Source organism: Schistocerca cancellata, chromosome 2 (genome assembly GCF_023864275.1).
Source record: "Schistocerca cancellata isolate TAMUIC-IGC-003103 chromosome 2, iqSchCanc2.1, whole genome shotgun sequence".
Taxonomy (NCBI): Eukaryota; Metazoa; Arthropoda; class Insecta; order Orthoptera; family Acrididae; genus Schistocerca; species Schistocerca cancellata.
Window position 1 is genome coordinate 1,000,387,924 of NC_064627.1, and position 19,257 is coordinate 1,000,407,180.

Sequence of the window (19,257 nt, forward strand, 5' to 3'; positions counted from 1 at the left end):
GATTCGGAGGTGAAATGACACACACAACTGAGCAATTGAACAGTGATGAACAGTGTTACGTGTGCACATTGATGAAGCAATTGGATAATGACGCCTTGGATTACAACACATTTGGATTGATGAAACTGGCGCTTAATCTAGGTGTGCCGCCGGCATCGCAAGAAGCCAGTCCTGCCCCACTGCAGTCGTCTGTTGCGGCCGGAGCCGCGCCTGCTGTTGCGAGCCATGCACACACATCAACTGTCGAGGTACCATCTGCAGTTCAACGTGACGTGCCGCATCAGTAATCCTTGTACGCCGCACCAGCATCGCCATACGCCGTGCAGAAGAAACTAAGTTAATTGAAAATCTATTCAACTTTTTACTAACCTTCGCTAAAAGGCTGTCAGCGATGGAACAGCTAAAGGAATCTGAGGTTAAAATTAAATCAGAACCAATGTCTGGTGGAGAAAGCGCAAATGCAGACAATAGTTAAAATGTAAATATGCTTGAAAATGGTGATGTTGAAGTGAAATCCGAACCATTCTCCCCTGACAATAATGTAAAATGAGGCATTGATTCAATAACAGAAACCCCTGCAGCAAAGAAGAAATCAGAGGTTGTTAATGTACTGGATGATAGTTTCTCTGATGATTTAAAAATGAAACAGTCATCAGACATCAGAAGTGGTAATGTTTAAAAAGGAGAAGTTAAATATAGCAGATCAATAGTGTTACGTCAACTGAGTGTGATAAGAAACCAGGTAATGAGCAACCCAAAGGTACTGGGTCAATTGATTTACATGTAATATTGCAGAAAATATCAGCCAGTAATGCTAAAATGACAGCCAGTAATGCTAAAATGACAGCTGAATTAGAAACTTCCTTCAACGCTGGCTGCAATAAGTTGAAAGAGGAAATAGATAACAGAATCTACGCCAGCCAAACTAATTTTAATAGAAGGTTTGAGGTAACGGACAATACGTTCAATGTTGGCTGCAGTAAGTTGAAAGAGGATTTAAAAGCTGAGCCGAAAGCAGATCTGGACAGTTTAACATATATGATTGATTCCAACCATGCTGACATTAGGGAAAAGGTTGTTCAGCAATTATCTGAGTTGCATAAAAAGGTAAAGTCCGAAGCTGCCGAGGTTCGCAAAGACTTCCAAAAGGAAGATGCGAAACTGGAGCAAAAGTTAACAGAAAAGATAGAGGCGGAATCCGATTTGATTTGATTTTTTATTGGTCCAGTTTTATCATATAGCACAAATTGTACAATTGATATTGGAGAGGTCAAAGATAAGTTACAATGATACATAGTATTAGCAATTAAAATTAGGTACCTACTACAATTAAATTTGTTACTTATTCAGAAATTCTCTGACAGAATAGAAACAGTGCTTTATTAGAAATGCCTTTAGTTTAGCTTTAAATATTGAACTGTGCTCAGATAGATTTAAAGATTTTTATGTAAAGCAGCAATAAAGAAGCAATTAAGACTGATACTACTCATATTGTGCAAAGAGTAGGTAATGTTGAAATGAAAGTAGAAACTATTAGCACTAACATTGCTAAAATTGAGAGTAAAGTAGCTTCAGTAGCTTCTGGTAATGGTAGTGTACAACAAGTTGTACCTGCAAACGCCGCTATTATCGGATGTAGGCAGTTCTTACGGTTCGATCCAGACAAAAGTATCCATCCGCTAGATGTCTGGAACGATTTTGAAGATGTGTTTCCATCAGTTTGGTCTGAACGCGAGAAAATTTCATTTATAAGAAGTAATATGGCAGGTGAAGCAGTGCGTTGGTCAGCTGATGTAATGTCGAAGTGTAGCACATTAGCGGAATTTAAGACTGCTTTCATTAATGAATGATGGTCTGTTCATAAGCAGAATGAGGTTTTGAGAGAATTTTGGAGTGAGAAACGCTTCAATGCAGGCAGAGAATCTATCAAAGAGTTTTCCAGATCTTGGATTTCACGTCTGTCACATTTGACGGAAAAGCTGAAACCTGAAATCATAATACTAGGTCTTGAAGCTAAATGGCCATGGTATTGGCAAAGTAGAATCATGTCCGCCCCTAGAGACAATTTTGACCGTTTCACTGAATATTTGGAACGTGTAGAGCGTGTTGCAATCAATGAGGAGCAGGCACGTAGTAGTAGATATAGTAATAGCACTAATAGCAATTTTAAGAATGAGCAAAATGGCAATGTAAACATCCGAACAGTAGGTGTTCGCCCTCCTAAGAAAGGTAAGAAATCGAGAAATAATAACCATAACCAACAATGGCAACCTGATGGTAGTAATTTTGTTAATAATGGAAATGTGCAGGTAAACAACAATGTTGAAAGCAATGTTGTTCCAGTTGACTATAATGGCAATAAGGGAAATAGTAGTTGGCAGAGGCAGGGAAACTACTTCCCGTCTATGAGGACACTGGCGCTCACCAGGAGGTAACTTTTCCTAAGCCAGTAATTACAGCGGTTTGTGAGATAGATCAAAATACTCAAACCGAGCATTCGGATGATGAGCCGTTAGCACCCAATGATACAGCAGAAATATTAAACCACTCACAGTATTTAGTTGATACCGTGCTAGAGACGCTTTTTAAGTGGGAAGAGCAAGAGAAGGCTCAGCAACGTAATGTTAGGGAAGAGCTACAAAGGACTGAATTGTCAGGTGAAGAAGCAGAAGAAACTCATGTTTATTTTTACGATGAGAATGATGTGCTTTTATGTAAAGTGCCTGTGCAGGATGTTGATACTGTGCTGATAGATTTAGGGCAGGAGGTAAGTGAAAATGTAGAGGGTAGCCTGTTTGAGGTCGATGAACCCAGTGGCTGTGGCCAGTTGTCACTTGAGAAGGAACCCGACGATAATAATGAAAGTGGTTTAGCTGTAACTAGAGTAGTACCCGGTTTCGAGGCGCAGTGTCGCTCCGACCACAATAATTTGGGTCACGTTCAGCAGACTAAACGTAATGAAGTCGTGTGGTGTTTTGATTTGAAATTAGTAGACCGACTGGGAAAGGCAGCTGAAAATGTGGTTCAGGACACCCCAACACACCTTGACCTAAATGTAATGAAAACAGATGTCGATCACTTTAGCTGGAGACAAATCCAAAAGGAACTGTTGGATGAATTTGAGGAACCACCTGTACAACCTAGAATAAGCCAGCCTATAATACTAGTAAATATATTAGGTATCAATGTACGCTGTCTCTTAGACAGTGGCAGTGAGGTGAGTGCGTTGTCTCAGTCCTTCTTTGATGCCTTACCTGGTAAAGATAAGCTTGCAGTAATGAGGGTATCAGGACTAAGAATAATTGCTACTGGCAACGTGTCAAAAACGGTAAAGCAAGAAGCTTTGCTGCCCTTTAATGTTAATGGTAATGTAATTGATCACCCATGCTTAACATTAAACAGTCTCAGTACTGAGGTTCTAATTGGCATAGATATCTTGTCAAAGTATCAAGGTGTTGTTGACTTTTAATGAAGCCAGTTAAAATGGTCTTGCCAATAACCAGAGTATTTACGGTACCATTTATTAACAAACACATAGTAACTAATGATGAGACTTGGGTGCTGCCTCTGCGAGTTCTGAAAAACAGAAGGAATTGGGACAATGATGTTGATATTAGTAAAGGTAGGTTGAACGCAGCAGAAGCAGAAACAAGGATATTCATGTTCATATACCAAGGACCTTTCAGGATTATACGAAACCCGCATGCAATTGGGTATAGGCTGGAGTACCCGCAGAGTAAAGAAGTATTAGTTCTCTGAAACGTGATCGACCTAAAGTAATTCATTCATAGTAAACGAATTCTGTAGGGAGGAGGTTGTTCTGTAACCTCTAAGCAGTGTGGCAGCTGTCTAGTCCCAGCTGTGTGGAATCTTCTTTCCCCGTTTCAGGTCTCACTCATTCTTCATCTTTCCTATCCACCAAAGTATCGATCCCTTCTTTCCAATACTAAAATTTCCCGATATGGCTATCAAGCCAGTAATAAGCCAATGAATTCTGTAGGGAGGAGGTTGTTCTGTAAGCTCTACACAGTGTGGCAGCTGTGCAGTCCCAACTGTGTGAGATCTTCTTTCCCCATTTCAGGTCTCACTCGTCCTTCATCTCTCATATCCCCAATATTTCGAATTCTTCTCCCCATAACAAATTTTGTGAATAGTGCCAGCAACAAACCACGAGTTCTGTGACCATTATATCCACCGGTTAGTGAAGAAACTACTGGTTGTGACAAACCTGATAGTGACAAGTAAACAATAGAGAGGTATGAAATAATGAAGACCTAAATGTGTGTGAGTAACAGGTATATGTTTAGGAAGAACCTTGGTAATATTATAAGTACAATGTGTTGTTTTGTTGGAAATGGTTCCACAGTAAATTAAAGAGATATGCAAATTCGTTTGTTAGCAGAAGCTGTAGTGGCAGTGAGACCTATTATCTGCATTAGAGCTAACTGTAAATAGCAGAAGAGATTGCTTAGTGTTATGGAATATATGCAGACAGGTTGTAATGATAAACTCACCTTGTATAGCACGGAATGGCAATAATAATGAAATTAAACAGTGTTTGTGGTTGAGATGTGAAGGACACATCCTAGAAGTATTTATGAGGTTGGAGGCGACCATTATTTTGGTGTAGTGTATGCGAGGACATGCCTACACGTATCAAGGCTACGAGTTGGAAGCGTGAATGCGACTGTAGTTACCCATACGTTAGATGAGACAAAGCAGCCCATAGTGTCCTATAGGTTTAAGGAATTTAGCACAACGCATATCCACGATTACTTAATTCACTTTAGTGGTAAGTCGAGAGAGACTACCTGTGATTTCAGCATCCGATCGAGTGGGAATGGATTGCCACGTGGGCAAACTGATCAGCTGCAATACACCATAGAAATGAAATCAAGGTGCTATCCTGTGCTTTAAATTGTTAATAGAGTGAGTATTACATAAGTACATACACTAGCAACGTAATTGTATAACATAAATGCAGACGTGAAACATTATTAATAGCTAAGCATAATTAAATGTCAATGAAATGTGGAACTAACACAGCAGCGGAAGACCAAGTAGTTAATTTAGTAATCGGCTAACCATAGTGTGCTTTGGTGTCTCAGCAGTTGTACTCCTATTACCACAAGTTAATCAAATGTAGAGAGAAGCTAAGAAAGACATCTAATATTTAAGTATAATCATACCATCTCCAAGAAAGAGATAGTTGAAGATGAGTCAGCCTGTAAATAAATACAAATGTGTCAGTAGTGTACCGAGCATTGGTTCAGTGTTCTGGCCCATATTTAATAATTTTAGATTTAAAGGTTTCATGACTGTATGCCTTGGGCATAAATTTTTCTTTAATACATTATTAATGGCGTATGGAGCCATATGTATATCGATTTAATTACAGAAAAGTAACCACGAGACTGAAATAGAAAACCGTTCTGTTAACTTTGTTTCAGTAACGAGTGAGAAGTAAAATGTATATGTCCCCATTCCTTGTGACCCTCCCTTAGTTATTAAGTGAACGGTGTCTGAGGCGCTCTTTTTGTTTATTCTACATGACAAGCCAGATAATGGCAACCAGGTAGCTAAAGAAAGTGTGAAGTGACTTGGATACAGCTCACAGTGACCCCTCCACTTTCCCCATTGTAGTAGAGTGGACGTGAAGGACGCACACCATAGCAGCTTCCCCTCCCCTCCCTCCCTCCGCCCTTGTGAATCAAAATGTAGAACGCCAGCCAAAGATGCTACAACAACGTATGTAAAAATGGAAGTGTTATTATTTGTGAAATTCTCTTCCAGGTGTAGGAAAGACTGCTAAGACTTCATTATTTATTTATGTAACAAGAATAACCATGTCATATTCTTTGTACCAATTTATCTAAAAATATTTGCAGACAGTTTAAAAGGTTTAAGATTTCCACCTAATTAAGTGAAACTTGAGCAAGACATTTTCATAATTTTACACATTTATGTGTTTATGTATTTGAAGCAATATATATACCAAGTTGTTTCAAAGTCTTTCGAAACTATGTAAAATGTTGAGTGATTTTATAGGCAGTATCATGACGTCCGTTTAATACCTGTTTAATGAATAATTTAATATGCAAGGAATTAGTGCCACGAATTTTGCACACTTGCAATATAAATATTTCATAGATGTTCTTATCAGTTTTGTAATTTTTCTTAAGAGACAGTGAATATGCCAGCAATCTAAATAATTGAAGTAGATAATAAGTTTTCTTTTAATATTTCTAAATGTTTAAATTTCAGTTTTTCCACTTTCTTAGAGAGTTAAACTGCACTCTTGCTACCCTTTTTGTAATTAATTTTTTTTCATTTACATTATAAAAAATTACTCACGCCATATAAAATTCATATGCTTTCCTTTGTGTGCCAGCCTAGTCCGCTGTAACTAGCTATGACGTTAACAATGTTGTGCAATACTTTAAATAATCTGAAAAGTTGATAGTATGTCAGGAATGATGCTAAAATAATAATGTGTTAAGTTTCAGTTTAGTAACTTTAACAGTTTTCGAAATTTGGACGTTTTACGTAAAAATCATCGGGGCAACAGGAAGGAGCTATTAACTTCAAAATTTATATTGGGATTCCTTTTTCATTGTAATTTAATGGAAACAGCATGCTGGATCTCAGAAAGTAATATTTTGATAGAAATTCATGATTTTCTGTATTTGTGTCCTAAAAGTAGAGAAGCAAGATAGATTAAGAAAGTGATTAGATAAAGCTGAGATGTTTAGATTTAGGAAGAATGGAGATACGCTATAATAACAAAGATGTGAGAAGTTTCCAAAACGTAGCTATAAAACTATAACTGTAGCGTCTCTCCACAGGGCAAGTTCAGAGCTCATTTGTTGCGTTCAGTACAACTACAATAATTCACTCGCCAAAAGTATTTAACCTAGCCACATTAGAACTTCATTATATATACTTACCTGTGTGCTGATTGTACAATTAAATCGAGAGCTCCAATGGCCTTCAGCGAATGAAGCAATTCATTATTTAGTTACTTGATGTGGTGTTTTACTATCCCGAGCGACTCGTCAAGAAGCAAATGTTTTTGGCTGCGCATTCAGCGATTCGCACCACGTTGATATAAATAAGAGCATGCGAGATAGAGTAAGGCTACAGTTCTCTTCTAGATTTGTATCAGCGCGCACTCCGTGTCGGAATCCGCGTCGCTTTTGTGTAGTTGCCAGGAACAGCCTTGGATGCCGTATTATGTAACTCAATATGCACTTAACAATGAGTTTGCATTGGGGTAAAGTGTTAATAATGGAACGACTCCAGTGATTCAGTCTCAGTTTGCATATGTCGTATTTTCACATGTCGCCACAGGACAGAGGTTTTATCATTACTAGCGTGGCGTTTGATGGGCATTAACATCAAATTTTGGCGAGTATTCACTTTGAATTTTACATCGATAACGATTATTGAACAGTTTCATTATCTAGGGATAATAGGATCCGAGCAATAGACTCTGTACAGCTCTGATAGTACAATAGCTGATATGGGTAATCATTTGTCTGGAATTTTCAGTTTTATCGTTGTCAGAATATATTGAAAATTGTTATAGTAAACTGCGTTTTCTATGAATCCCAGACATCATCCTAAATCCAGAGAGTAATGAACCTCAATATTCAGTAACTTTTATTCTCCATCAGAGTGAGCACAGTGAACTTTAATTGCAGACATCACATTTTTGCTAATCACTCTCTGGTTGCCAACATTTTAGTTAGAGAGCCTGTGTTGAGAACGGCAACAAACATAGATACAATAGAAAAAATAATAAGTTAATTTTCCACCAGCCGCCCCACGCCTTTTCTAATGAGCAGTTACAAAATAGGGAAGATAAACCATCTCCCTCCATTCAATTTGTTTCAAAAGGTTGTGACAGTTACACATGAATTTTACTTTTGATGTCGTGTTTGTAAAAGTTCCTTTAATTGTTCCTCTTGTTTTATCGTCGAGTCCGAATTCCTTTGTACCGCTGATTAGCATCTTGTTATCAACTGAGCCATTTATTTCTTTTTAATCTTCAAAAATTATCACGTATTTGAAGTTTTTGATTTCATTCATTTCTGTTATGTTCTTTAGATTTAGTATTTGCTCTGCAAAATACCCCCTTTCCTAAATTTTGCTTTTGCTTGATACTCTCCTTGTTGTGAGTCGTGTATTCCTTCAGCTCTCCTTCAAAATGCTATATGCTAGATCCTTCAATTCACTGAAAAGAGGGAGATTCCTCTGTAACTGTTGGATTAGTTCTCTTACATTGTGTATCAAGTGGATGTATTAATGCCGATGACCATTCCAACGGTAAGCTGTTTGTCGTTCAGACTTCATTAATGATTTCTTTTAGATATATAATAATATTGACAATAGCGTGTTTCCACTGTTCAGCAACTATACTGTCTTTTCCTCATGATTTGTTGCGTGTAAGTTGTCTTAAGTTATCTCGGGTCTTCCTGTTGTTGTGGCTTTGAGTCTGGTTACATTTGGGTTACATTCTCAAAATGAAATTAGTCTTTCGGTAGATGGCAGTTGTGTATCTCTTTAAGATAGTTTGCAAGTATTTTGTAGTTAGCAGTGTTGTTGAATGGATCTATTAACCTTAAACTTGGTGTTGTGTATTTCTCAAAACTGTTTTTGAATCTTTTATAATAATTCCTAGTGTTGTTCTGCTTAAAATCTTACTCAATTGACATTTGTTGAACGTTTTTTTGTTGTACGCTGATCTTTGTGAGACCTCTTGAAGTATGTTCCCTGTTTCTGTAAAATTTGTCCTGTTCTTGTCATTTTTGTGCGCATTCCATATATTCCAAGCCCATTGTATGTTTATAAATAACACATCGCATTTAATATTCTACCAAACATGTTTCCATTTATTTTTAAGCGGAATATTTTCTTAGAAGTCTGAATAATGTCTTTTTAAAGTTCTTCCCAACATTTAAGTATTAATTTACCTAATTGAATTTTGTTATCATTTTCTGTAGATAACTTCTATATGTCAAAGGGTCTGCATTGACAGTGGCTCTTTTTTCTACCTTAACTTTAATGATAAATTTAATGATAAACAGGTAGTGATCTGAAACTAAACTGGTACACTAGGCAACTTTTATACTGAGTACCTCTATTGCCTAATGTCTACCTATAGAAATCTCACAGAGGCTTTTTTGTTTTTCTTCAGCACACTTCTTATTTGGTGCTACTCACTTGGCTTGTTTCCTAAGAAGTATTTTGGAGAATGTAGAGCTCAGTTCTACGTTTAACTGTCTGCACAAGCTTGAGACTCTTTGTCTGTTTCGTTGATACCTTTATGCGCAGAGAATGTTCGTACCATCGATCTGCGCTGAAGATCTTTACCAGTTTGTGCATTAAACTCTCCAAGTAGTAATACTGTGTTTTTTCGATGCAATGTGATCCAGGATGTTTGGCACATTTTAAGAAAATGTTCTGTTTGCTCTTTCTCTGTTCTGTGATCCGCATTCTTTGGTGTACGTACATTTAAAATTGTGTTGTAATTTAAATGTTAGCGTGGAAAGTTTGCATTGACTGATTTAAATTCTATATTCAGTTTCTACATCTGTATCTACATGGATACTCTTTAAAACACATTTAAGTGCCTGGCAGAGGGTTCATCAAACCACCTTCACAATTCTCTATTATTCCAATCTCGTATAGCGCGCGGAAAGAACGAAAACCTATGTCTTTCCGTACGAGCTCTGATTTCCCTTCTTTTATCGTGGTGATCGTTTCTCCCTATGTTGGTCGGTCTCAACGAAATATTTTCGCATTCGGAGGAGAAAGTTGGTGATTGTAATAGCGTGAAGATTCCATCGCAGTGAAAAACGCCTTTCTTTTAATGATGTCCAGCCCAAATCCCGTATCATTTCTGTGACACTCTCTCCCATATTTCGCTATAATACAAAAAGTGCTGCCCTTCTTTGAACTTTTTCGACGTACTCCGTCAGTCCAATCCGGTAAGAATCCCACACCTCGCAGCAGTATTCTAAAAGAGGACGGACAAGCGTAGTGTAGGCAGTCTTATTAGTACATCTATTACATTTTCTAAGTGTCCGGCCAATAAAACGCAGTCTTTGGTTGGCCTTCCCCACAAAATTTCCAATGCGTTCCAATTTAATTTGTTCGTAACTGTAATAACTAGGTTTTTTGCTGAAGTTAGTACTTTAGGATTAGACTGATTTATCTTGTAACCGAAGTTTAACGAATTCCTTTTAGCGCTCATGTGGATGATCTCACACTTTTCGTTATTTAGGGTCAACTGCCAATTTTCGCAACATTACGATATCTTTTCTAAATCGTTTTGCAATTTGTTTTGACCTTCTGACAACTTTATTAGTCGATAAACGACAGCGTCATCTGCAAATAATCTAAAACGGCTGCTCAGATTGTCTCCCAAATCGTTTATATAGATAAGGAACAGAAAAGGGCCTATAACACTACATTGGGGAACGCCAGAAATCACTTCTGTTTTACTCGATGGCTTTCCTTCAATTACTACGAACTGTGGCCTCTCTCAAAGGAAATCACAAATCCAGTCACATAACTGAGACGATATTCTATAAGCATGCAATTTCAGTACAAGCCGCTTGTGTGGTACAGTGTCAAAAGCCTTCCGGAAATCCAGAAATACGCAATCGATCCGAAATCGCTTCCCAATAGCACTCAACACTTTATGTGAATAAAGAGCTAGTTGTGTTTCACAGGAACGATGTTTTCTAAAACGATGTTGACTGTGTGTCAATAGACAGTTTTCTTCCATGTAATTCATAACGTTTGAACACAATATATGTTCCAGATTCCTGCTGCATATCGACGTTAACGATATGAGCCCGTAATTTACTGGATTACTCCAACTACTTTTCTTGGATATTGATGTAATCTGCGCAACTTTCCAGTCTTTGGGTGCGGATCTTTCGTCGAGAAAACGGTTGTATATGATTGTTAAGTATGGACCTAATGCATCAGGCACACTCCGAAAGGAACCTAATTGGTATACAGATTGGTCCAGATGACTTTCTGTTATTAAGTGATTTAAGTTTGTAACCTCCCCCTCACTTATCGACCTTAATGACAGTGAAAAATTAAACCACATGTACCTAATGGAAATTTGGGAAAAGCTATCGTCACCGAAGTTAATCTGTCGGTAAAGAGGTAGGAAAGGGTTACATCTAAATGAAAGAAAAAAAGGTTAAGGAAACAGGTGGAAATTGATTTTGAAAAGGGGTAAAGTTAATAAAGAAAGTAAATGTGCGGCCGTTACGTTAACAATTAACTAGCGTTAATTAGATATTTGAGATTTGGGGGAAATTACGGTCGCCAGTCCTAAGGACAATTACTATAGTAACTGAAAAAGAAAGGTTATTACACATATAATTAGCACTAGAAGTGTGGCAACTGAAGGTTGACACGTGTAGTGTGAAAACTGAAAGTTTGTCAGAAGTAATAAATTTTGCTACACTCTGACTTAATTTAGCAAAAGAATTAATAAAACAGGAAAACGAAAGTTAATTTAGTGACTGAAGTTCATAGTGAGCTTTCTTTCTGAAGCACATCGAAATTCAGTAAAACACAGTTAGTCTTGGACTACCTCAACAATCATTTCAAAACCTACTTGAATCTACGCAATTTAGAAATAAGAGATTTAACTTTGAACTTGAATTAAATGATTCTGAACAATAGTAAAATTTAGTACGTACCAAGCTGAGCTGCAGTCACAGGTAAGCTAAAATACGGTAACAAAACTCGCACTCTTAATTTGTGCTTGAGTAATCTAAATATTGTATCCAGCTATGAATACCTTAACTGAACATTGAAATTAAAGCAGAGAAATCGAATAATGCTGGCGTTTGAATTTCAACGACACTCGGGTTCATTCCGGAAAAGGAAGGGACCCTGCTTGGTAATGCAATTGGGACAATGAGCAACAAAGGTTCATGCTAAGTTGCTGTAATTATAGTTACGAAAATGGTACAGTTTGAAAAGCTGAGGTCTGCCATACAGTTCTAAAACTTTACATGCTTCCAGTCTTCCTTGTTGGTTGATTGAAGGTTTGAAGCCGTCGATCGAGGAGGTGGCGACAGTCACTCATTGTCGGACGTCGCTGTTGCAGAAGCTGGATGTTGGCGCGCCTTTCTCTCGACACGGTCACCAGGCGAAACGGGCTCTTGACATGCGCCAGCTAATGCTTCCCGTCCGCGACACCGTGTCAGAAACAATCATAGCAAGTCGAGCGCAATTACATGCTGCCAAACCCCGAAAGCGCGGCTCCCTCTGCTCCCTCTGCTCAGCCCGCGCTCCACGCGACAGAGTTAACACTACCAAAGATCCTACACACTTTGATTATTTACACGACCTATCGACGTATTCGTTCGATACCATAGTTTTCCCTAGGCAAGACCCAGCGTAAAAATACAAATAATATTTACAAAACAATCAATTATACATCGACATAAATGCGTAAATATATATATACAAATAGTAAAAGAATTACAATATGTAAAGACACAGAAATGTCATATATTCAGGTAACAAAAATAAGGAAAACAAATTTATAGTACAATAGATGGAAATAGGAGGATATGCATTTCCGGTGTTACAAGTTGCTTCACTACTACGAGGATGTTTACTTCTACGTTGCTCATGTTGGCAGCTGTTCTTGATTCGAATTCTGGAATATTTACTTCGTCTCCTTTTGTGAAGGCATTTCGGAAGGTTGTGTTTAGTAACTCTGCTTTGGCAGTAGTGTCTTCGGTAGTATCTCCATTGCTATCGCACAGAGAATGCATTGATTGTTTTTTGGAGCTAACATACTTCACATACGACCAGAATCGCTTTGGACTTTCTGCCAGGTTTCGAGACAAAGTTTCGTTATGGAAAATGTTATAACCATCTCGCATTGAAGTCCGCTCTAAATTTCGAGCTTCTGTAAAATATCGCCAATCTTGGGGAGTTTGCGTCTGATTAAATTTGGCATGCTTGTTCCGTTATTTCAGGAATAGTTTTCTAACCAGTTTTGTGTGCCAAGGAGGATCAGCTCCGTCGTTTGTTAATTTATTTTTTATAAATCTCTCAGTTGCTGCCGATACTATTTCTTTGAATTCAAGCCACATCTGGTCTACACTTATATTATTAATTTGGAATGAGTGGAGATTGTCTGTAAGTTTCATATGTTTTATGTTCCAGTGAAACCTGTAGTGCATTCTTCATAACTCTTTTTCCGCGCTTTCCGTTAATTATTCTGAATTCTTTTGAATCTAAACGATATTGATCACTAAATGTTGTTTCTAGCATTTTTCCTTTAGAAAGCTTATTAAAGTTTTTCTATTCCTCAGAGTTAATTCGCATTACAAGCGGCCAGGTAATTTATGTTTGTATGTTTGATTTTATTGGTTTGTTGTTTAAGGCAGCTTTCAGAATGCTCCGATCATTCTTTGAGCAACGCCGTAGGCCCCCAGAATCCGAATACCTACTTTTCATTTCTCTCGAAATGGAAGATTGGTTATTCCCTGAGTAAAATATTTTAGAAATTTCATCTCCATTGCTGACAGGTTATTGAGTACCTTAGGTTTGTTAGCTTTGAGAAATATGTCTCCACCTGCAGCTCTGGTTAATAAACGGCGACCACATAGTCGCTTGTTAGAAGTCAGACGCAAAGTATATTTTTTTTTTTTTCCTGGGTTCCTTCTTCCATTGATTCCGCCGATCCGAGGGCCTTTCATTCCTTCACAACCGGTGACGTCTTCATTGTATGGAGCCCTCACGACATGCCATTTCCCGGACCAAGTGAGCCGTGGTTCTTTTACGAGGTAGTTACTCTTTCCTCTCCTCCTTCCTTGACATGCTAACAGCCGTGTACCGCAAGTCTCTAGAGGAACGGAAGGTTCCAAATGATTGGAAAAGAGCACAGGTAGTCCCAGTCTTCAAGAAGGGTCGTCGAGCAGATGCGCGAAACTATAGACCTATATCTCTGACGTCGATCTGTTGTAGAATTTTAGAACATGTTTTTTGCTCGAATGTCATGTCGTTTTTGTAAACCCAGAATCTACTCTGTAGGAATCAACATGGATTCCGGAAACAGCGATCGTGTGAGACCCAACTCGCTTTATTTGTTCGTGAGACCCAGAAAATATTAGATACAGGCTCCCAGGTAGATGCTATTTTCCTTGACTTCCGGAAGGCGTTCGATACAGTTCCGCACTGTCGCCCGATAAACAAAGTAAGAGCCTACGGAATATTAGACCAGCTGTGTGGCTGGATTGAAGAGTTTATAGCAAACAGATCACAGCATGTTGTTATCAATGGAGAGATGTCTACAGACGTTAAAGTAACCTCTGGCGTGCCACAGGGGAGTATTGTGGGACCATTGCTTTTCACAATATATATGTAAATGACCTAGTAGATAGTGTCGGAAGTTCCATGCGGCTTTTCGCGGATGATGCTGTAGTACACAGAGAAGTTGCAGCATTAGAAAATTGTAGCGAAATGCAGGAAGATCTGCAGCGGATAGGCACTTGGTGCAGGGAGTGGCTACTGACCCTTAACATAGACAAACGTAATGTATTGCGAATACATAGAAAGAAGGATCCTTTATTGTATGATTATATGATAGCGGAACAAACACTGGTAGCAGTTACTTCTGTAAAATATCTGGGAATATGCGTGCGGCACGATTTGAAGTAGAATGATCATATAAAATTAATCGTTGGTAAGGTGGATACCAGGTTGAGATTCATTGGGAGAGTCCTTAGAAAATGTAGTCCATCAACAAAGGAGGTGGCTTACAAAACATTCGTTCGACCTATACTTGAGTATTGCTCAACAGTGTGGGATCCGTACCAGATCGGGTTGACGGAGGAAATAGAGAAGATCCAAAGATGAGCGGCGTGTTTCGTCATAGGGCGTAAGTTATCGAATATACTGACCATTTTTCAGCTAGAGTAGGCAATCTTGAAGTGATTTTGCGCCAGAATGGTTACAGTGATAACATATCAGACGGTCTTTAATTATACAATATTGTGTTGTGTTACAAAATCTACTTTTTGCTGGAAATTACCTTCTCCAAATTTGTACCATTTATTGACGTAATCACCACGTAATCAAACACCTATAGGAAACAAATCAACGTTCTGGACAGAACACATGCTTATTTTCTATTTCATCTCTGTGAGATTTTATAACCATATTCTCTAATGACAAAATCATTGATCTTACCATAGATACATATGATGTTTATACCAAAACTGAAGGAAGTCAGAACCCACGTATGGGTAGTTTTGCGAAGAATAATTCGAAACCAAGATGTTAGTTGCTGAAATGCCAAAAAACCCTAAAGAAGTTTAGTGTTACGTAAAATGAGCAAATCCAAAAATCTTTTTGTGCAAAAATTCATTGATCACGACGACAGCGTAACAGAGGATCAAACTGTGGAGAGCGACATGTTAACTTCAGTATTTCGAAACTACTTCACCGAAGAATATCACATCGTAGTTCATACGAATTCGACCGAATCACCGATGCAAATACACTCCTGGAAATTGAAATAAGAACACCGTGAATTCATTGTCCCAGGAAGGGGAAACTTTATTGACACATTCCTGGGGTCAGATACATCACATGATCACACTGACAGAACCACAGGCACATAGACACAGGCAACAGAGCATGCACAATGTCGGCACTAGTACAGTGTATATCCACCTTTCGCAGCAATGCAGGCTGCTATTCTCCCATGGAGACGATCGTAGAGATGCTGGATGTAGTCCTGTGGAACGGCTTGCCATGCCATTTCCACCTGGCGCCTCAGTTGGACCAGCGTTCGTGCTGGACGTGCAGACCGCGTGAGACGACGCTTCATCCAGTCCCAAACATGCTCAATGGGGGACAGATCCGGAGATCTTGCTGGCCAGGGTAGTTGACTTACACCTTCTAGAGCACGTTGGGTGGCACGGGATACATGCGGACGTGCATTGTCCTGTTGGAACAGCAAGTTCCCTTGCCGGTCTAGGAATGGTAGAACGATGGGTTCGATGACGGTTTGGATGTACCGTGCACTATTCAGTGTCCCCTCGACGATCACCAGTGGTGTACGGCCAGTGTAGGAGATCGCTCCCCACACCATGATGCCGGGTGTTGGCCCTGTGTGCCTCGGTCGTATGCAGTCCTGATTGTGGCGCTCACCTGCATGGCGCCAAACACGCATACGACCATCATTGGCACCAAGGCAGAAGCGACTCTCATCGCTGAAGACGACACGTCTCCATTCGTCCCTCCATTCACGCCTGTCGCGACACCACTGGAGGCGGGCTGCACGATGTTGGGGCGTGAGCGGAAGACGGCCTAACGGTGTGCGGGACCGTAGCCCAGCTACATGGAGACGGTTGCAAATGGTCCTCGCCGATACCCCAGGAGCAACAGTGTCCCTAATATGCTGAGAAGTGGCGGTGCGGTCCCCTGCGGCACTGCGTAGGATCCTACGGTCTTGGCGTGCATCCGTGCGTCGCTGCGGTCCGGTCCCAGTTCGACGGGCACGTGCACCTTCCGCCGACCACTGGCGACAACATCGATGTACTGTGGAGACCTCACGCCCCACGTGTTGAGCAATTCGGCGGTACGTCCACCCGGCCTCCCGCATGCCCACTATACGCCCTCGCTCGAAGTCCGTCAACTGCACATACGGTTCACGTCCACGCTGTCGCGGCATGCTACCAGTGTTAAAGACTGCGATGGAGCTCCGTATGCCACGGCAAACTGGCTGACACTGACGGCGGCGGTGGACAAATGCTGCGCAGCTAGCGCCATTCGACGGCCAACACCGCGGTTCCTGGTGTGCCCGCTGTGCCGTGCGTGTGATCATTGCTTGTACAGCCCTCTCGCAGTGTCCGGAGCAAGTATGGTGGGTCTGACACACCGGTGTCAATGTGTTCTTTTTTCCATTTCCAGGAGTGTATGTATGACACAGGGTGCGCGCGGAATTGGAAATCAGGACCCACTCGATAAAGGAAAGGTTATACGAAACGATAGGGTGCCTATCTGGTTCTATATCGAATATGCCGAGAAAATGCGTCTGCCATCACATTACTGTAGGTCGGTGGAACAGCAGCGCGTTGCACGTGAGAGGAAGAAAGGCAGGTCTTTCCAGTCTATAAGATGGGTGGCAAGAACGAAGGGCAAAACTGTAAGCCACACTTGCAGACGTCAGTTTCTTGATACAAATCAAATACTGTGCTGTCTTATTATGATTTTCCTGGATACTGAACAATTCCTTTCCAGGAATAAATATGTTTTCCGCATGTACCGAATGTGTGAGACACAGAATGCTTAGTTCATTCGTGAGATGCGTAAGGCTGTTGACAGCGAACACTAAATTCCAGGTTAATGCCATGCCTGTTCTTTTTTTTTAATTCTTGTCTTTCTGTATAGAAAGCCTCAGATGCAGTCTGCACCATCGGCTGGTAAACAAAGTAGATTCGTATGGAACTTCCAAAGTCAACTGCTTAGTGAGGGGAATATCAACCAAGTGAGATTCTTCTTATTTCTTCTGTCAGTCCTCTCAACAATATACCGGTACCTCAAAGGCTTCGAGTTTTTATTTCTCGGTTTTCTATAGACAGTAATTCACTTCCATACAATGCTGTACTAGCCGAATACTCTCGGAAATTTCTTACTCAAATGAAGGTATGCATTTGAATCCCTGTATTAGGTGTTTTAACAGTACATTCTTTGCCAGAAGCAGTCTGGCCATTTTTCCAGAGGCAGCCTGGTAACTAATTTTATGGATCAGGTGTTATTTATTTCCATTGTAGAAACTTCCTTCACTTCATCTTTTGCCAGATCGCGTATTGTTTGTTGTTAGTATCATTTATGTAGCGCCTCAACTACTTTATTCTTTTTTTGGTTCACTTCCAATCCACAATCAGTGTTCAACAGACCGTGTTAGACAGGTCCCGTAGTTCTGTCTCGCTTCGATAAGGGAACAGCAGTGACGTCAGTGAATATTATCACTATCATCCTAACTGGGTACCTTTCCCACTGTTCGTACTTGCTTCTTTGAAAATGTTGCATTTTAAGGATAGTGTACCTACGAAAGCATGATGTTTCCTTGCAGTGTTTCAGTTTAGTGACCGACTTTAGATTTACATGAATTAATACGCAACAGAGACCGCCCTCGGCAGTTACCGACATTTCTTATTGTTTTTGTTGTTGTCAGAAATGAGGTTATCTTTTGTGCATACTTTATAAAGGTTTTAAGTTCTACATATTTAAGTACCACGTAATGTATCAAAACCATAACTCCGCTATGCCGGTCCCAAATCCGGGGCCTCATCATGCAAATGTCTACATCTACATTTATACTCCGCAAGCCACCCAACGGTGTGTGGCGGAGGGCACTTTACGTGCCACTGTCATTACCTCCCTTTTCTGTTCCAGTCGCGTATGGTCCGCGGGAAGAACGACTGTCTGAAAGCCTCCGTGCGCGCACGATTCTCTCTAATTTTACATTCGTGATCACCTCGGGAGGTATAAGTAGGGGGAAGCAATATATTCGATACCTCATCCAGAAACGCACCCTCTCGAAACCTGGCGAGCAAGCTACACCGCGATACAGAGCGCCTCTCTTGCAGAGTCTGCCACTTGAGTTTGCTAAACATCTCCGTAACGCTATCACGGCTACCAAATGAAAGTACTGCTTTGAACGGTAATATCCGTAGATGGGAGTAATAACAGTTAGAGAAATCTTTGTCGAACTGAGTTCAAATAATGTATGTAACATGGTCACAAAAGTGGAAAAACACAAATATAAAATTATAGTGAAGGAAACCAACTGTATAATCAAGACGAGTGCATACAGAACCATATTTAAACTTCATATTATGGAATGAAGGGAATTTCAAATTGACGAAAGTAATAGCTTGGCGAAATTTGAATAAGTGAATGCTTAATACTTAGTTTGCAGTTCTGCTTACACAAAAATCACACTTACAGTAGTCTGGTTCATCACACCCTCAACAATATGAATGTCCCCACAAGTTGTCCACCTGTATCATATTTTAAATTACAATTAAATCAACGCCTGTAAGCAGCTGTTGATGATGTGGTCTTCAGTCCTGAGACTGCTTTGATGCAGCTCCCCATGCTACTCTATCCTGTGCAAGCTTCTTCATCTCCCAGTACTTACTGCAACCTACATCCTTCTGAATCTGCTTAGTGAATTCATCTCTTGGT